The sequence below is a fragment of the Erinaceus europaeus genome, chromosome 11 (genome assembly GCF_950295315.1).
Source record: "Erinaceus europaeus chromosome 11, mEriEur2.1, whole genome shotgun sequence".
Classification (NCBI taxonomy): Eukaryota; Metazoa; Chordata; class Mammalia; order Eulipotyphla; family Erinaceidae; genus Erinaceus; species Erinaceus europaeus.
In genome coordinates, this window is record NC_080172.1 from 15,931,471 (window position 1) to 15,953,164 (window position 21,694).

At 36.4% G+C, this 21,694-nt stretch overlaps 1 pseudogene; it reads right to left on the reverse strand.

Moving 5' to 3' along the window:
* Positions 1–2,467: 2,467 nt before the first annotated feature.
* Positions 2,468–2,922, reverse strand: LOC103109849 (peptidyl-prolyl cis-trans isomerase A-like; annotated as a pseudogene).
* Between the last annotated feature and the right edge of the window lie 18,772 nt (positions 2,923–21,694).

Sequence of the window (21,694 nt, forward strand, 5' to 3'; positions counted from 1 at the left end):
GGTTCTGGTCCAATAGTGTGTATTGTATCCCCTTATGGTTTCACAGCAATTGTTGATGTGCAAAGCAAAAGTTATGCTTTTATGATAAAATTTCCTTAGGACTTAGGGAAGTGATTTCTTTTAGACTGTCAGATTTAAATCATGCGTGTATTGATCAGTTATGTGTTCTTTGAGCCACAACACCAAATAAGAAGAGTTTCTAAACTTGTCATTGACAAGTATGATCTTTTTTTGTAGAGCTGTACTCCTGTGTTTTCTTTCATAGCAGGGAATAAGAGAAAAATGAGAGTCAGAGGTATATAAACTGTTCACATAATACCATGGAGAGCTTGCTGCATAGTAATGGGTCCTGGGTTGTAAACGTCTCTCTTGGCACTCTTACCACTGTCAGATTATTACTGTGTTCTCAGATTCAGCTGAATGTGTTCAAGGATCTTCTTTGGTCTGAAAGGTCAGCTGCTTTTAGTTGTGCACTGCCAGAATACTAATATGTCCTTATTCAAATTACCTGCTACAGCACTTATTAGATTGATGCCCTTGTGCTCTAATTTAATACTGGTGTCGTTCAGAGGCAGACTGCAGCAGCACTCTGTGCTGAACTGGGTGATGCTGAGGCAAAGTTCAAGCCGAAACCGTGGTTTAGGGCTGCATTTCCCCACTAAATTAGAAGTCAGTTGCAGTGTATAATTAATTAGCACAAACCAGGGAAAGCTTGTCATTTAATAAGCCTTTTTTATTTCCACATTACACAAACAGTGGGAATTGATCCATTAAGTGCCTGGCTATTAATGCTGTTTAATGTATGTCTGGTTGTTAAATTGAGATGTCTAGGTACATACGTCCAAAGTTAAAGCGCTCCTTAGTTTGTTCAGTATTTGCTCAGAGCTTAAGTCATGTTCCACAGAATCAATAAGAGCTTCATTACTGAATTTGAACCTGATTCAAATATGCATATATCTGATATCTGATAGTCTCAGAACTAAGTTTATATATATATATCTTTACATGTTCTAACATTCAACATTCAAGTACATCTTTCCCCATACTGAATGTTGCATTGGGTTTTCAGTGTCCTGCCTTCTCTTTCTTTTTTATATAATCCTTGTTTGCAACTGCCCAAGGCAGAGAATAACTTTATTTTTGCAATCTTCATCATAGTATCATGGAATTTTAGAGTTGGAAGAAACCTTATGAAATGTAGAAAATGTGATTTAGCTGCCTTTGCAAAGATAGAAAGGCATATAGTATTACCTATGGTAGACAGATAATTCAAAGAGATTAATGTTTACAATAGGCCCAATTTAATGCTTCTTTTCTTCTCTCAATCTCTCTTACTCTCTCTTTTCCTGTCACTGAGGCATAACAATGCCAAATCTACTTTTTTCAGATAGAAAGAAACAATGACAGAAAGACAGAGGGAAAGTCAACACAGCACTGAAGCTTTTGCTTCTGTGGTAGAGAAAGACTGGAATCTAGGAGGAGTAATGGGCAAAGTAGGTACCCTGCCAGGTTCGGTGTATTGCATCAAAGTAAAGGATTTCATGTCAACACTCATATCCAATGGAGAAGCAATTACAGAAACCAGACCTTCCACATTCTGCACCCCAAAAGAATCTTTGGTCCATACTCCCAGAGGGATAAAGAACAGGGAAGTTTCCAAAGGAGGGGATGGGATATGGAACTATGGTGGTGGGAATTGTATGGAATTGTCCCACTCTTTTCTTCTCTTATACAAATTTTTACAAAAATATTTATTTATTATCTTTTATTGCCCTTGTTGTTTTATTGTTATAGTTACTATTGTTGTTGTTGGATAGGATAGAGAGAAATGGAGAGAGGACGGGAAGCCAGAGAAGGGGAGAGAAAGATAGACACCTGCAGACCTGCCGCTTGTGAAGAGACTCCCCTGCAGGTGGGAAGCCGGGGGCTTGAATTGGGATCCTTATGCTGGTCCTTGAGCTTTGCGCCATGTGCATTTAACCCGCTGAGCTACCACCCGGCTCCCTATTGTCCCCCTCTTAATCCCATGATCTTGTCAATCATTATTAAATCACTAGTTAAAAAAATAAGAAAAAAATTGATCAAATGAAATCTGTTGTACTTTTAAAAAAGTAATAATTAAGGATGATTCATGATATTTTGTGAACTAGCTGTTTGTAGGTAGGTAAAGGTGATTAACAAATGTCTTTTAGAATGAGTCTCTTTACATCTTATATGTACAAATGAAAATATTAAATGCTTTTTTCCTTTTTATCATTTTTTTACTGTTTATTTATTTCTTAATCATAAACTTAACTCTGCAATCCAGCTAGACTTGGAAGAGATGAATAAGGAAAACATGGAAACCAAAGCACAGTAGCAAAAGTGCAGTTACAGTGTGTTTTGAGCAGTGGGTGAAGGAGTGCTCAGCCCGAGGTACAGCAGAAGGAATGGTCTGATGGTTGAAATAAAACACACCTCAAATTTATTAGATTTGTCCACAGTCAGCAGTGGTGATCTTCTTTGCCGGGCTTGTCATTCTTGGAGTCAAAGCCCTCCGTGACCTGCACAACACTCATGACTTCTTTCACTTTGCCAAAGACCACATGCTTGCCATCCAACCACTCGGTCTTAGCAGTGCAGATGAAGAACTGGGCAATGTTTTGTGGTGGGTCCAGCATTTTCCATTGACCAGATGCCAGAGCCTGTATGCTTCAGGATGAAATTCTCGTCCTCAATTTTCTCCCCGTAGGTGGAATTGCCTCCGGTGGCATTACGGCGTGTGAAGTCACCACCTTGGCACATAAATCCAGAGATAACTTTGTGAAATCAGGAACCTTTATAACCAAACCCTTTCTCTCCAGTGCTCAGAGTGCGAAAAGATTTCTGCGGTCTTTGGGACTTGGCAAATAGCTGGAAGGAGACATGTATATAGAAGAACATGGGTGAGTTGACTATGGTTGGGAGTGTTGCTGCAACTAGGTGGAGGCGCCTTTAAGGACTCTTAAGTGCTTTTTAAAGTTTATACAGGTAGGTAAAATTAAACCCTGCCTGTGAAATTTCTCCAAGAATAGAACAATTTGTTCAGTTACTGAGGACCATTTTTATCATAAAATTATTGCCTCTGCCAGTGTCAGTCATATTTAAATTACTAAAGCTAGTCTATATATACATATATGTACATATATACATACATAATTAATATCTGATATTTTGCAGTAATAACTCTAATAAACTAAGAAAACTTCCCCGAGGTTGACATAGGGAATTTTAAAGCTGAAATTTTGTTAGAGGATACTACTCAGAATTATTTTCCTCTTACTGGGAACTACTTATTTTACTCTTCTCGGTATTGCAATCAGATTTTAAAAAATATTTTTTTAGGGGGCCGGGTGGTAGTGCAGTGGGTTAAGTGCACATGGCCATAGCGTGAAGTGCAAGAACCTGCTCAAGGATCCCCGTTTGAGCCCCCAGCTTCCCACCTGCAGGGGGTTAGCTTCACAAGTGGTGAAGCAGGTCTGTAGGTGTCTATATTTCTCTCCCCTTCTCTGTCTTCTCCATCTCTCTCAAATTCTCTCTGTCCTGTTCAATAACAATGACATCAATAACAATAATAACAACAACAATGAAACAACAAGGGCAACAAAAAATGGGAAAAAATGGCCTCCAAGAGCAGTGGATTCACAGTGCAGGTATCGAGCCCCAGTGATAAACCTGGAGGCAATATATATATATATATATATATATATATATATATATATATGTGTGTGTGTGTGTGTGTGTGTGTGTGTGTGTGTGTATATGTATGTGTATATGTATATATATGTGTGTATATGTATGTGTATATGTGTATGTGTATATGTATATGTATATATGTAATTTTAATCAGAGAGATAGAGACACAGCAACACCAGAGCACTGCTCAACTTTAGCTTATTGTGGTACTGGGTTTGAACCTGGGAGCTTGGAGTCTCAGGCATGAAAGTTTTGCATAACCAGTTAGCTGTTATGTGATTGCTTCGCATACTGGTCATCTAATTACTAGCAATAGGGAATGATTACATAAACTTACAGAATTTATTTTACTAATTGACTTTTATATTCATCATCCATAGATATATTGGTAAAAGTTAAATTCTAAGTGACTTTTCCCATTATTAACATTTAATACTAACTTTTCAATTAATTTGTCTCATACTGATGACATTTGAACTTCTTTCATTATATAAAGCACATCCGGAAGGAGGTATTACTGAAAAGTCATCTGGCATAGTAGCAGTTAAATATTGGATCCCTGGAATATTCAAATATGTTCTGGCTTAAAGCAATGACCTCAATTTATAAAGCTTTAAGTGAACCATGTTTAGAAAGAATATCTAGGCATGTCCATTCAGCCTGCCTGTCCTATGCTAGAGCTGGTGGAAGAAAAGAAAAATCAAATTATAAACTGTCTCTTTTATTTAATGGAAGATACTATGTAGTCATATCTTTCTCCCACCCTAACAAATGTTTCTTTTTTTTGTCTGTTATGAAAAATATCTCAATAAGTAAATGCCAGTATTAATCATGATTCTCTAAAATATTTGTTAAATCTTATGTAATCATTTACATTTGTATAGCAGTGTGACTAAATTTTTCCTGTGGCATATTTCATAGAATAGAAGATGCAGATAAGATTTCCCTTAAATGACTTGCTAATAAAAAAAAGCAGATCATTTAAGACAGACCTTGCATCTTTACAGGGTGTTAGAAATGAAGACATTACCTCAAAACACAGGTAATTATTGCCTTCTCTTTTATCAGTGCTATTTTCTGAGATATTATCATAAGAGAGCACTTTAGGTTTAAGCAGCCCCTTCAAGTGACAATAAATCAGACCAACTGAGTCATCATTGTCTAAGGCATCTGAACTACTGCAATGTTGTAGATCCTAGAGAGAGTGTGAAATCACTTGACCTTTGGCAGTAACCTTTGCTGAATGGATAGACACTGTTTTCCACATCGAGGAACAAAGCAGAAGACTATTGATTAAACACCACATTCACTTGATATTAAATACTGGCTGTACTCACTTCTTCTTCTTCTTCTTCTTCTTTTTTTTTTGGTTTTTTTTGTTTCCATGCTTCCAGTTTCAGACAGAGAACCTAGAGAATTGCTGAGTCTCAGGAGAAAGAATATTTGTAATTTACAGCGATGTTTTCCCTGGAAAGTACCTTTTTTCTTCTTTGATCAATAAATAGCAGCCATTATCAGCCATGAGTACGTATTGTCGATTCTGACCGTATTTTATCATACAAGGTGAGAGGTCATATTGTTATGAGCAGTATTTAAGTTCTAAGCCTGACTTTTTTCCTGAATTTATGATATGTTTGAAAAAAAGCAACTTATTATATTTCTTGTTTTTGAGTGATTTTCAGGTCAATTAATTTGTCTCTGATAAATTTTATTTATGATTTAAATAATACTCTGATTTTAGCATTTTGGGGGCAGATTTTGAATTTCTGAAACCTGACATTATTGGAAGATATTGCAATAAAAGGGAACCTTGAGATCCATGATTTGTGTGACTTGAGAAAATAGACTATAAATAGAATTAAGTAAATTTTCAAGTTAAAATAAAGCATAGCTAAGGAAGAGAGCATTACTACTAAATATAAGTATAAAGAGAATGATAAATATATTTTATGAGAAGTTTTAAGCTAATTATCTTTGTTCAGGGATAAATTACATGTTCCTACACTAGTGACAAGCTAGTAGTTGTAGACCTATTTGTCCAGAAGTAGGACATACATTGTTGATAAATCAATTAAATTCAAATAGAGTTAAATAAAAGTTATGGTCACAAATTGATTTAACTTTAAATTTAACTGCTTTTTTAACTGGAATCATTATAATGCAAGAAATCATAAGTGGCTATATGGTCTATCTTTGCTACTCAAGGTTGCATATTATTTTGGGTCCAGGATATTGAATCAGTAGCACTATAATTGTTTTCGTCACTAAGGTTTTGATTGACTTGTGTTCAACGCCAAGAATTCTAGGCCAGCTAGTTATGAATCTGTCATGGTTGAGCAAAGATCATTCCTTGCTTGGATAATAGAAAATACTTCCTTTACAGACATAATACTGTAATTTAATACACAGTCTCACACAGTTTGCTCAGTTTTTTGAAAAGGAGTATTAGAAGAATGGAAAAGTTGATAAAATGAACCATGCTGCCAAACTTAGTGGTCATTCTTTTTGAGCAATGATTTCTACAGGTCATGTAGCACTTGACATCTTTCTTTAAAAGCTATTTAAACTTGGGAAGATATGAAAAGCACTTTATGTAAACACTTTTTGATTACTTACTATATATTTCTCCTTTATTACTAAGAAGATGTGCATAGAATTATCTTTATTTCAGTGTTAAGCACAAACAACTGTATATTAGGACCTTGAAATTTAATCTGGCAGTTGGACATAACTATCTGCAATTTATCTGGCTAATAATAACAAATTTTATGCCAAATGTGACACAGATAATCGTTATCAAATACTAATATTTCAAAGTTACATTTAATGAAAACATTTAGTGAACATTTAACATTTTGAGAAAGCAGATCAATGCTTCCCATTCTGCAGTACATGCTAATGACAAAATATTTTTTAGTTTATTTTAGACATAATCAGACTGACTATAGAAGTAGTTATGTCAAAACCACATATCAAAACTAGCAATTATGCTAACAAGGGTGAGCAAATTTTAATTTACTTAATTATTTTGACCAAGACACTGCTCATCTCTGGTTTATAATCGTGCTGGGGATTAAATCTGGGAACCTCTGAGAATTAAGCATGAAAGTCTTAGCATAACCCATCATGTTATCTCCCCAGCTCTATAATTTGAAAAAAAAAAAAAGACTGTGTTGCAGTCTTGTATATGCATGGTTTTGACACTCCTGGGCTTACCTTTTTTTGCCACTTATTTCATGTGACATAGAGAAGGAAAAATACCATAGCACTGGACTTTCCCCCTACTGTTGTGGGATTCCTGTGTGGTGCCAAGAGTTTGAACTTGAAATGCATACAAGATACACACTGTACTAGGTGAGCTATCTTCCAGGCCAGATTGTAATTTAATGTTCAAAAGAATTAGTATGTTCTTATTCAATTTTCAACTAGCCTAGATTATCCTGACACTATCTTTAGAGGTAAAACTAGATAGTATGTAATAGACCTAAAGTAGATAAAATGAAGACAATCTCTCTATTGTTGGGGAGTGGGGTGGATATCAAGGATAGTTACTTAGGAAGTTATATTATTTCTATTTAAAAAATAAAGATGTGTGCTGGTGAGCTAGCTTATTGGGTAATGGGTATGTCTTGCCATGCACGTGACCCAGGTTTGTTCCAGATGCCAGATGAGAGATACTATGGATTGGGGGAATCCATGGTTTTGTGGTCTTTCTCTCTCTCTCTCTCTCTCTCTCTCTCTCTCTCTCTCTCCTGCTCCTTTTCCTTATCTATCAAAAATCTATCTAAATAACAAAGTGTATATGAGCCTCTGGTTTTGCCAAAACAAGCAAGCAAACAAACAAACACATAAAGCAGATTAAGAGAGACCCAATAACCACAAAAACACTCAATGAAGATTTTTGGAAAGTTAAGATAGTAGGAGTTTCAAAAGTGTTCTGCTACAGGTAGATTATTAATTTTGTTTATTTATTTAGAAATTCATTGACAGGATTCCTATTTGTTTAAATCTCTAGAAACTTCCTTTTTTAAAAAGTTTTTTTTCTGTAACAGTTCACATTTTGAAAAGAACAGTTGGCAAAGTTTTCATCACATGAGTGTGATAGGCTCTAGTATAGTTAGATTTCTTTTAGTGAGAGTCTTTTGTTTCTTTGAATTAGTAGAAAACTTTGAAATTGATTACACATTGTTAAATCTTTGCTTGGGATCTAGTAATAGCCCATATAGTTTATCTGAGAGAGCAGAGTTTATCTTTTTCCATTTGTCACTCCCTATAAAAGATATCGACCCGGAGTTTTGTGACTTTGACCAGCAGAAAACCTTAGCTGACATACCCATGACTGAAATGCAGTCAGTGGAAATGGAAACACTTCAACTCTGCCCCTGCGGCAAGAATTGCTCCCCTTTAGACAATCTGGCCAAATTCTTGATGGACCCAAAGGGAGGTATATGTGCTGGGCATTGCATTTATGCTTTTTCCCTGACCTACCTGTGCCTTAGTGCTACACTGGAAGACTGTTTGTGTAAACCTTTCACAACTATGCATCATTGATCTGGCCATAATCACACTGATCTGATGGCTTTTCACTACATTTTATTTAAGTGAGAATTAACTCTCTTCTTCCAGTTTGGGATTGTAATTGACTGTATGTCTTTTGAATGGTGTGACAGATACTGCAAGGGGAACACAGCTTTTTAAATGTCTTTAAAATAAAAATTTAAAAAAATGTATCCCTCAACCACCATAGAGCAAGAAAAGAAAGTGCCACATGCACTGTGTTGGCATTGTTGACCTTTGGAGAGTCTTTTTAGATCTAGTTCTTTTTTATAAAGTGATTTTCATCTTTTATTTTCTTCCAATATTTTTGTTCTACATCAATTTTTAAAAACAAAAAGTTCACGTAAGTAAATTATAATTCATTGATAAACTTTTTCAACTATGTGACACATAGAGTCCCTTAAATATTTTAATTTCATGAATAACAAACAGATGCGATTCACTACCTGATAAATAGAATCAGGATAGATGATGAAAAATGAATAGAGAACAAAGGATGAGAAAGACTTGAAAATTTGGTTAGAACAAGATCAAGAACATCAGGGATGTGTAGACATGAAGTCTAGTATATAGAATGTTTGCTTTTCTTTCTGACACCCCTTCCAAATCACTTAGAGTCTTTGGAGTTTACGTATGAAGATAAACCAGATACAATGTACAGATGGCACAAAAATATAATAATAAAATAAAAAAATAGATAAAAATAGATAATAATTAAAAAACTGCTGTGTCTTTTGTGTGGGCAGTATTGATTTTAGCTGCTAAACCTTAACTATATGTGTCTATAAATTTTATGACATTTGAGTAGCCTTAGTACTTAATAATATTTATAGCCCTCCATGGTTTCTTCCAGTATAGTCCATGCATATTTGTAATTTTCTAACAACTAATCGCTTACTCTTTTATAAAGAATGATAATAAGAATGGGCAATTGTTATCTGCTTGCATGAGATTGTGTTTTTGTGTATGCAAGAAGAGACCTCTTGCCCCACCTTTCAAACAAGCATTCTTTTTTTTTTTTTTTTTTTTAATTTTTTATTTAAGAAAGGATTAGTGAACAAAGGCATAAGGTAGGAGGGGTATAACTCCACACAATTCCCACCACCCAATCCCCATAACCCACCCTCTCCCATGATAGCCTTCCCATTCTCTAGCCCTCTGGGAGCATGGACCCAGGGTCGTTGAGGGTTGCAGAAGGTAGAGGGTCTGGCTTCTGTAATTGCTTCCCCGCTGAACATGGGCGTTGACTGGTCGGTCCATACTCCCAGTCTGCCTCTCTCTTTCCCTAGTAAGGTGTGTCTCTGGGGAATCTGAGCTCCAGGACACATTGGTGGGGTCTTCAATCCAGGGAAGCCTAGTCAGCATCCTGGTGGCATCTGGAACCTGGTGATTGAAAAGAGAGTTAACATACAAAGCCAAACAATTTGTTGAGCAATCATGGATCCCAAGTTTGGAATAGTGGAGAGGAAGTGTTAGGGAGGTACTCACTGCAAACTCTAGTGTAATCCTGCTTTCAGGTATATATTTTGCAGTAGTTTATGGATACGTGTGAACATAAGCTCTCTCTCACAGAAACTGTTGTATGTCTAGGTTATGGGACTTTGTTAGAAAGTGAACTACCTGAGATGAAATTAGAGTGTACTATTAAAGGAAAGGTCTCACCCGAGTAATGAAGCTGAAGGGTTGTCATTCCACACGTGAAGTCTCTGGATCCAAACAAGCATTCTTAAACATCACATTGCACCTAGAACAGCTGAATGGGGCCATGTGTGCTGACCCGAATTATTAGTGCATCCATCTAGCCAACAACACTGAAATATTTTCCATTTTTTCACATTGAACATATTTGATGTGAAAACACACATGCACGGACATTCACATGCACACACTGTCAGCTTCAATCAACAGTGAGAGTAACTTGCGTTAAGAGATTGACATTCATAATAATAATTCCCTTTCACATACTAACATAGCTCTAAAATTAGTAGTAATAAAATAGGTATGTAATTAAGCTAATAGCTTTTTACATGTTAGCTTCATTCACACTTTTCTCTAGCTCCTTGTACTTTATTGTTTTGCTTTGATTTCTTATTTTACTATAAAAATGATAATAAAAATACTGCCTGGTTGAGTATAAAATTGTTTAGTTGATAAAAATAGAGATGGGTCTCTTTATCATTACTTTTAGATTAATTCAATAAATCTATTAGAGATCATGCAGGAATAAAAATACTTCTGATATATTTATTCAAAAATTTTTATTAAAAAGTTAATTGCAGATTAGTCTGTTCTACAACAATCAGCTATGGATCTTGATAAGGGAAAAAGCATTATTTTGTGATGCAAGGAATGATATCTGTTACCTCGATGAAGATGAAAAGAATTTTGAGAACACATTTTAAGGTCTTTCCTGAAAAAAAAAAGAACCTAGTGTTTGAATGGTACAGAATCTGCATTATTCCATTCTCCAGGGTGTTCAAGCTACTTGCCTTTAATGTTCTTTAATTCTATTTGTTTTTCTGGTTTAGTAAAAGGGTTTCTTTGATCAATTTTAGAATAGTTATGATTTTCAAATTAAGTTACTAAATATTATTAAATGAAGCAGTAACATTTATTTAGAATTAAGTTGAGGTAATGCCTTCTCTAATTTATAATGCTGATTCTAGGAGATGCTTCTGGGATATATTACAGTCTTGAGTATAAAGGATCAGGAATATGAAACAGTTCCTGGCAAAGAAGTTTTCATAAGACATTCAATGCAAAGAAATATCTGATGCTGATCAGCATTTTATAAAGAACGTTTAAGTAGACAGAAACAGTTCAGCATACATCTGGACCACCTACACACTGGAAGGAAAGTTTAACATCACTCCCAAATAGCATTCTAATCCCATTAGGCCATAACTTCATGAGAAGAACGAGTCTTAGTGTCTTCGCTATTATTTTCAGAAGTTAGATATTTTTATGTCACCATCTTTGAAGGGACTTTAAAACTTCAAACAAGCTGGAAAATGGACATTCCAGAGCATCAGAAAAGGAAACTTGGCCTGGGTGGGGTGTATTTCACCAAAGCAAAATACTCTGGGGATAGAAGGGAAGTGAACGGGATGAAGAAGGCCTTGAAGCCCTGGTGTATGACAATGAAAAAGAACCTAAATTGGGGGTGGAAGTTTTTTCAGGGGCTGGGTGGTGGTGGTGCTCATACAATGTAATGTGCAAGGACCTGGGTTCAATCCCCTGGTCCACACTTGCAAGGGTAAAGCTCTACAAATGGTGAAGTAGGGTTATATGTGTCTCTCTGTTTCTCTCTCTATTTACCCCTTCCTCTCAATTTCTGACAGTCTCTATCTTTTAAATAAATAAATATAATAATATAAAAAGAAGTGTTATGCAACACCTATCTCAGGGAGATGAGAAATGGTAAAAGCAAACAAACAAATAAAGAATAAAGAAATTGTGCACACGTGTCAACAACTGTATTGTTACCCAACCCATAAAACCATTTTTTAAAGGAATTATTTTAAATGTATAGTGGTATGCTGGTACTCGCGTGGGAGGCCTCACAGCAGAAGTAAGCCATACTGGCCTCTTGTGTTAGCTCTAGTGGCTAACAAGAGGAACATGCTAGGAGACCATTTAGTCACAAATGATCCATTTATTGTACAGAATGCAGGATCTAAATAGCAGAAGGGAACAAAGCACATTTTTCACATGTGGTGATAATGATGAGTTTTGAAGGTCAGAACCCCCATGATGAAGGTTCTAAGGAATTGATAGTGGTAGAGGGGAGAGTTCTGGAATGATTAGTGGCTATTGGGTAAGAGAGTCAATTAGCTGAAGGTGTTTAGATGGACATGTTAATTATCTCAACAAGGGAGAAGCAGAGAGAAGCCTTGAAGGAAGATAGAGGAGTTAGATCAAAGTGGAGGAGGGGTTTAAAGAAATAGGAAGGAAGAGCCTTTTGGTCAAGGCAGAATGGTGATATATGGAGTATGTGTGATCACAGCAAGTGAACTATAGTGAACTTTAAGCAGACAAACCATTTGTTTTATAACAAGGAAATGAGTTAAGTGTTAGGGGGCATAGGTTCTTGTGATTCTTGGGAGACTGACAAGGGGAAGCTGAGTCAGGAAAACTTTTCCCTCCATGGTCGACCCCTGGAAGAGAGAGGCTGACAGTTGGGGTATCTTTTCAGATCTCCATCTTTATGATGGGAGTTCCCCTATGCTCTTCCAATGCTTTCACAATTATCTCCACAGTGGTAGTCCTAAGACTTTGTTTTCTTTTTAAAAATATCCTTACTTTGCCAATTTGGTGTATGGCACCAGAGCAAAGAACTCTAGAGAAAGAGGGAAGGACAGAGGTTGGGGGCGTGGCTTTGGGGTCCTAGTGCATGTTTGGTGGCAATTAACCTATGTTGAGAGTGCTTTGCATATACCTATCATGGGTATATCTTAGATAGTTCTTTTTTTTTTTTAATTTTTTATTTAAGAAAGGATTAGTGAACAAAAGCATAAGGTAGGAGGGGTACAACTCCACACAATTCCCAACACCCAATCCCCATAACCCACCCCCTCCCCTGATAGCTTTCCCATTCTCTATCCCAGAGTCATTACGAAAAGTTTCAGTCAAAATAAAACTTTTTACTTTCATTTGTTTAAAAAAAAAAAACTATTTTATTGAATAGTGAGAGTCACCAGGGCAAGTATAGATGCCAAGAATTGAACCTGGAACATATTTTATATGCCTACATTAAACACATATATTATACATACCTTCTACCCATTAAGCAACCTCTTTGATTACTGAACTCTTTTTTGTAAAGATACTTTATAAAGGAAAAAATAGCTACTATAACAAAAACCCATACATTAAAAAATATATGTGGCTCTGATAGATTTTATTAGCATAAGCTATAAATAGAGTTTTAAAGCAAATTAATTGTGACTTCTTAATTTATTAACAGTGTTTTTCTAGGATGATCACCAATACTGAGGAATTACTTGTGAAGTATTATTGATGCTAATATCTGCTGGATGATAATTATAACTTCCTGTGTCTAGTTGGCTTCCTTGTAAATAAGTCAGTGTTCTTTGGTCCACAGGATAAGAATGTGACATTGACTTTGGGATTGTAATCAATAACCTTTGATCTCTGAATCCTTTTTCTTCTTATTTGCAAGTGATAACTGGCACGTGGAATAATTTCCATCTGCAAGTAGGAATATAGTGGATCTGGAACCAGAGAGAAGCGGATCTCTAATCAGTCAGTTTGTTGTGCAGTAAATACAGAAATAAAAGGTGGAGACATCTGTATTAAATATGCTTTCTATTTAGGCAGAATACTTAGAGGAGAGTGTTGAAAAGTAGTATAGAAAATAATGTAAAATTTTATAATAAAATACCTTTAATGCTAGCAGTCTAATGGGTTTAATGTTCTGGAGGTCCCATTTCATAATTTGCTCAGAATTTCAGAGCCTTTTCAGAGATGCAGAGGTGATTTGCAAGCATTTAGTTTCTTGGGATGTAGACCAAATATACTGGAAGATGCACTTTTTTTTTCTTTTCTTGAAGTCACTGCTTGGTAGAAGAGATGGAAAGTAATTATTATCAATTCTATTTAAGTTTGATTTGAAAAAATAGTATGGCATAAATGCCAACTTCAATTCTGCCCACAGAATGGATTTGATTGGGCAATAGATCTCCTAGGATGAAATTATACTAGGCACATTAGGTGTCTTTAAAAAAAGAAAACATGGTTACTCTAGGGGGTTGTCTCAGAGTAGAGCAAGGCCTGGAATGACTGACATCCCAGGTTCAATACCAGTCACTGCATATGCTAGAAATAAGCTGTACTCTAGTCTCCTTATCTCTTTCTCCCTTTCCCTCTTTCCCTCTCCCGCCCTCTCCTCCTCTCTCCCTTATTAAATAAATAAGCATTTAAAATATAGTAAGTATGAATACAAGCTTTGATGTAAAACCCTAGACTGTATGGGAAGAGTCATATATTACAGTATAATTATATGGAAAGGAACTTTTGTAAGTACTCCATCCTAGTATTTTCATTTTGATTCAGTTTAGGCATTCCCATTTTTATTTTACCAACAAAAATATTTTACTATGTGATTTTGAATTTATTTTCCTCAGCATTTTCATTTATAGCTTCTTGTCTTAATAGCAACGTTTTCTTACTTTGGAAATATGATATTGACTACTAATGGACTATGCTGATTCATTATAAATTTTTTAATCAAGTTTTTGTAAACATTCTCATTCACATAATAGATGTATTAATGTAGAAGCATTCTGATAACAACTCTTGAAATTTAACCTATCTGTAGATACAGTGAAGGGTATGTATTAGTAAGAGGATATGGGATTTAGTTATGGACTAGCTAAACAGAGCTATGGTTTGTAAAGGAAATAGTGTGTATACACACTATGCCAAGCACTTGACAGGAATATCATTAGTCTTTACAATAATCTGGAAATGAATTAGTTCACCAAAATTCTTATTCTATTTTCAAAAAATAAATAAAGTCTAGCTCTATAGTGCTAAATATCCCCAGGAATACAAAATGAGTAAATGGAAAACCCAGGATAAATAGCCATAATTCTCCTCCTACTAATATTATAATGCCTTACACTCACATTTAATCACTGAGATAAATGTTTATTTTATAAGTACAAGTTATGTGCGTTTATTTTTCGTTTTGTGTATAGTAGTTAATATCTTATTGGGAAATAGGTAAAGAAATTTTCTATTTCTCAGTTTGTAATATGTCTTTTGTTTTCAGTTACTTCTCTAGTTATAGTAATAATCTTTCTTCTTTTCTCTATTAAAACTACCTATTGGGGACAATCGAATGGTAAAGGACATAAATGGACTTTTAGTGGTGAACCTAGTGATTTAATATATATGCGTGTTGATGCTCTCTCTCTCTCTCTTTATTTATTTATTTTTCTTCAGGGTTATTGCAGGGGATCTGTGCCGGCAGTGCTAGTACACTGCTCCTGAAGGCCATTTTTTCTAATTTTTTTTATTGGATAGGTCAGAGAGAAATTGAGAGAGGAAGGGAAGAGAGAGAGGGGGTGAGAAAGACAGACACCTGCAGACCTGCTTGTGAAGTGTGTCCCCTCGGCAGGTGAGGAGCTCGGAGCTTGAACTGGTATCCTTACGCAGGTCATTGTGCTTCGTACTATGTGTGCTTAACTGGTGCCTTGCTGCCTGCCCCTGCCTTGCATGCTCATTCTCAACAATGCACACCTGAACATATATTGCTATCATGCAACTTTAGTTAAAAAAATATTTTCCTTGTTCTTAGTAGCTGCACAGTATTCCATTGTGTATATATACCACAGCTTTCTTAGCCACTCATCTGTTGTTGGGCACCTGGGTTGCTTCCAGGAACTCAACTTCTCTGACCCATCTTGGTCACAGCTAGAAGGAATTATGTTAAGTGAGCTAAGTCAGAAAGATAAAGATGAGTATGGGATGATCTCACTCCTCAACAGAAGTTGAGAACGAAGATCAGAAAGGGAAACTAAAGGCAGGATCTGACTAAATTGAAAGTAGGGCACCAAAGTAAAAACACTGTGGTGAGCGGGAGGGTGGACATGTGGCTTCCTTGGCTGGTGGGGGTGGATGGGTGGGATGGGACACAATCTTTTGGTGATGGGAATGGTGTTTATGTACACAACTATTAAATTGTAGTCATATAAATCACTATTTAATTAATATGAGGGGGAAAATAGATTGTGTGTCTAACAAAGGGACTTCTCAAAGTTAACCCAATTACCAAATAATGTCATGATAACAGTAACTATCCATTGTCTTCTTGAACCCTAAGACAGCAGGAACCTCACATTTCCACTATAGAGCCTAAACTTCACCCAGTCCTGGGACCCTAGGATAGGGCCCACTTTCCCGTATGCTTTTCCCAATTCTTATCAAATAATATTGCATCCGCTGATTGCAACCTAATCAATGCAACGAGTGCCCCCTCAGCATGCTTCACCTCAGACTGTGTCCAGAGACTTCAGGTGTAGACAACCCTTCAGCTTCATTACTTGGGTGAGACCTTTCCTTTCATAGTGTTCTCTAATTCCATCCCAGGTGGTTCACTTCCTAACAAAGTCCCAAAACCTAGACAATAGACCAGGTTCCAGGAGATAGAGCATATGTTCACAGGTATCCATAAACTAGGGCAAATATATACTTGAAAGCAGTAGTACACTAGAGTTTGCAGTGAGTACCCCCCAACACTTCATCTCCACTATTCCAACCTTTGGGTCCATGATTCTTCAACAATTTGTTTGTCTTTGTATGTTAACTCTCTTTTCAGCCACCAGGTTCCAGATGCCATCAGGATGCCGGCCAGGCTTCCCTAGACTGAAGACCCCACCAATGTGTCCTGGAGCTCTGCTTCCCCAGAGACCCACCTTACTAGGGAAAGAGAGAGGCAGACTGGGAGTATGGATCGACCAACCCACAACTACCCTGGATCCATGCTCCCAGAGGGATAGAGAATGGGAAAGCTATTGGGGAGGGGATGGGATATGGAGATTGGGTGGCGGGAATTGTGTGGAGTTGTACCCCCCCATCCTATGATTTTGTTAATGTCTCCTTTCTTAAATAAATAAATTAATTAAAAAATCTTTTCCTGTTATTACTATCAACTTTGTGTTTGTATCTTACTACAGAAAGTAAGATTATAATTATCACATTAAATTTATTATTTTTAATTACATTTTAAACCCAAGTACTGCTAAGCTCTGGCTTATGGTGCTACCAGGGGTTGAACCTGGATCTTCTGTTCCTTCACACTTGAAGACTATTGTATAAACTTTATTATTATTTTTCTGATTGTATATTTCAGCTCTGACATACTTGGTTCTGTGAATTGAACCTAGGAACTCAGGACTAGCAGGTTCTGTGTTCAACTGTTGAGCTATTTCATTTGCTAACACAATTTTGACAATGTGCTTCCAGATGATGAGAGGAGATTTATTATAGAATGCTAATGAGTTAACTTGGAAGCTATTATGATTTTCTTTAGAAGCAACAGATGAGTTCTTAGTATAAAAGGTGTCAATGGGAACAGGGAGATAGCTTACCTGTTAGATAGCATACCTTAACCACACACACGGCCCAGTATATGAATCCCAGCACCACACAGAAGCACAAAAGCACCTAGAGGAGTTCTAGATGGTGGGATGCTGCTATAGTCTGTCTCTTGTCTCTCTTTCTTGCCCTCCTTTCTTTCCAAAAAGAAAATATGAGGTTTATACACACACACACACACACACACACACACACACACACACACACACACACACACTATCTGTAAATTTATTTTGAGCAATTATAGTACTAGCAAAAACAACCAGTATGACTTTTATTCTTTATTGTGAGTGGGTTAATGGTTTACAGTACAGTTTTTAACACACAGGTACAACACCTCATCTACTCAGAACTTGAAGGTATCATGCTGAATGAGATAAGCCAGAAAAAGAAGGACCAGTACTTAACGATTTCAGTCATAGGTGTAGCTTGAGTAAATGTTTTTAAGATGACTGGAAAAGTAGTGGACTTACCATGAAGACCGATATTTTCAGCACCTTTTGATATTTTTTTCTTTACCAGAGCACTGCTCAGCTCTGGCTACTCGTGGTGCTGGGGACGGAAATTGGGAAATACTGGCTGCTTGCCTTCTGTCTTACCATTTCACTAATCTTTCCCAAGACAACACCAGTATATTTTACCTGAGCAGAATTGTCCAGGCATTGCTAATTTCCTTTGCCTGTCATCATTTCCCCTTGATATCAATCTTCTAGGTGTTGATATTTTTATATGTGCCTTAGAATGAAATCCAGGTTTTGTGCATGCATATCACTGTTGCCAGAGTTTGAAAATCCCCTTTTAATAAAATTGGGTAGACTTTTGTCTGTATTGTAAAATTGAGATTCTAGACATGAGCCCCATCAGTGGGTCTTGTGCCAAAAAATTATTAGGGCATGGTAGAAATCCTTATTAAGAGAAAGGTGAGTGAAAGTATGCTCTTGAAAGGCCATGAGGAAAAGGAATCTCTAGGAAAGAAACTGCAGTGAGGTATGAAAACCCCTCAGATTTCTAGGTTGTATATGTCCCATCTTCTCATTTCTCCTAGTTGTTTAATTCTTACTTGCACTGGATGACTTGGTCATTTGTACTTATCTTATTTTGTGACTTAATAGTGGTTTACAAGATGATAAGATTATAAGGTATAGTTTCATACCTCACCCACCACCAAATTTCTGTGCCCCACTCACTTCCCAGTGATAACAACCATAGTTCTCACAGTCTTAGAGATAGTATATTTTGACTTGGTCCCTTGTAATTCACTGGTCCCGTTCACGTAACTGTAGGTGGAGGTGTCTATGTATACAAGTTCATGACTCTTACTTAGGTAATTTTGTCATGTAATTTGTCATGGAGGGATCATGAACTCTTTATTATTTTCTTTATTGTTATCAGGGTTATCAGTAGGGTTTGCTGCCTGCACCTTGGATATACCACTCCCAGCAGCCATTATTTTTCTTTGTTAAAAAAATTTCTTTTATTGTATGGTACAGAGACAAACTGAGTGAGATAAAGGAGAGGAGAGATAAAAAGAGATATCCGTACTGCAACACCTCTTATGTAGCTTTCTCTTGTAGGTAGGGACTGAGAGCTTGAACATGCTCATGAACACAAATGCTTGAGCAGTCAAGCAAATTGAGAAAGATTTCTCTCCTATCAGGGAATTTATATGACCATAAACAAGACAGATTAGTAATATAGAAAGACAGAAGAAATATTTGCAATGTTCAGTTTTAGATGTGATATGCTAGGAAAGCCAAAATGAGATGGTTACTATTTGAGTGAAGTCTGGAAAAAGGTGATGGTGCAAATCAGTCTTTTGAGAAAAATATTTGTTTTGTAACTATAACTTTATGAGTCATTATGGGTAGTTTATTGTATCCTTGGTTTTCTGTAGCCATTGTATTGTTATTAGTGTTGTAGTACCTTGCTATCAGTTCAACAGATAATTTTAAACTATACTCTCTACATAGTCCTCTTTTTCTTTTTTTTATTGGATAGGACAGAGAGAAATTGAGAGGAAAGGGGGAGACAGAGAGGGAGAGAGAAAGACACCATTTGTGAAGCAACTCCTGCAGGTGGGGAGACAGGGCCTGCAGGTAGGGAGACAGGGCCTGGGGCCTGGATCTTTGCACCGGTCCTTGCACTTTATACTATGTGTGCTTAACCAGGTGTGCCACCGCCTGGCCCCCAACTATATTTATACATGCAAGCATTTATACATGGAAACATGGTTTTAGACTACATTGTATTTTTTACTGCCAGGAGAATTGTGGCAACAAGCTAAGCATTTTAAGAAAGCTAGTATCCTATTATTAACTTGTTGATTACAATATTCTGGGTTATATGATGAATTCCAGACTACAGTTTCATTTTCTTCCTGAATAAATCAGTAATGCTAGAAACCAGAGAAGTTCCTTTTTCTCTAAAGGGGATAATCCCTAAATCTAATATTTGTGCATCTAACTCAAAGTCCAGATAGAATTTCCAGGTGGTGAACATTTTTCCTATTGGTCTCTATGTGGTTTCTTATGCCTAAGCTACCTCAAAACAAAAACCTAGTTATCTCACTTCTACATGCTTAATGCAAACCATGAAGAAAAACTGATATGCAATTTGATTCAAATACTTTATTTAAAACACAGTGCACACCAATTTTAATATATGTCTTATTATAAGTAATTGGTTAGCACTTGAAGCACTCTAGTTGGAAATACACCCACTAGAACTCATTCCTTACCACTTCAGCTTTGATAAGCTGTTCAATTTTCTTTATCTCACCACCAACAAAGGACATATTCATTAAGATAATCGACTTCAGAAATGATTACTCATTCGTGAAATAAGTGATGTTTAAGATATGTGAGCTGTTATACACTCGCCTCTGCCCTTGCATGAAAAAGGTCTAAGAATCTAGTGACTTTCAGTAACCTTTCCATTCTATTTGTTTTCAGATTCCTTCTAAATGATACTCTAGTTCCATAATCATATAGTGTTTTGAGTTTGGACACATCTGGAGGGACTCATTAACTTAATTTAACTGGAAACATGGCTAAATCAGCTGCTAGAATATTTACTTGTCTCTGACGATCATTTCAGGATGGGGTAGTGAGAACACTTAAAAAGAATGGGAATGGAAACTTCATTGCGTTGACAGGAAAGATTGTTAACTCCGTAGATAATAATGCGTACCTGTGCCAGAATTTGATCTTGGCCTTAAAGGGTCTTTTAAATGACACTTTCTTGTAAATATTGGAGGCAAAAAAATACTTATGAAAGAGAATCTAATAGTTGTGAATGACCATATGGCTTTAGGTGAATTCACAAATATTTCAAGGTTAAAGATCCCTTTGAAAAGGAGAGAATAGGAATAGCTGATAGTCATATGATTCAAACATATGATAACTGAGTCCTTGGAAGTAGCAGTGTTCTCTTTCTGAAGGGGGGTTTTCATTCCTAGAAGCATCTGTTTTCTCTTTTCAAAGAGTTTCTACGCCCAGTATCATTGATGGCCATGTAAGAGGTAGCTTCGGAGGGTGTGCACCCTTGGTTGTTGTTCACCAGCCTCCTATGGTGCAGTCTATAGGCCTGGGGATTCCTCTACAAGGTGCACAGTCATCAGCAGCTCTCTGCCAGCTTGTTTGTTTAATAATTCAGTTACTTCCAAACTTTAGAAGAAATTCAGTCTGTTCTATTTGCAACGAAATACAGCCAGAGATCTTACTCGCTGTGCCTTTAACTCTGATAATTTTGGCTCCTTGGGGCTGGGATCTATATTCTGACCTTCCCCCCTCCCCCTGTATTTAAGAGTGGTGAAGCAAAGTGTTATATTAGAGTGGTGGAGTAAGTTATTTTCCTTATACGGTCCTTAAGCTTTGTGCCACTGCACTTAACCCGCTGCACTACCGCCCAACTCCCGGTAAGTTATTTTCCTAATCTTTTCTGGGTTCTATTTGCTTCTATTGTTCAGAAAAATACTTTAAAATGAATGCGCTTGATAAATTTTAGAACGTAGTTTTATCTATTTCATTGCCTAAGAGGTTTAGTGAATAATATGTTTGTTTTTTTGAAGAGCTGTAGAAATATGGAGAAACTTAGAAGACAATATAGAAAACTCCCACATATTCAGTAGACAGGCTTTTAGTTGTGTTTGTTACAGCAAATGAACCGATACCGATACATTCTTGTTAATTAAAGTGCATATTTAATTCAGATTTCCTTTTTATATTCTAGGATATCATCCAGAATATTTTGTTTCATCATCATATATGTTAGACTGTAGCAATTTCTCATATTTTCTTCG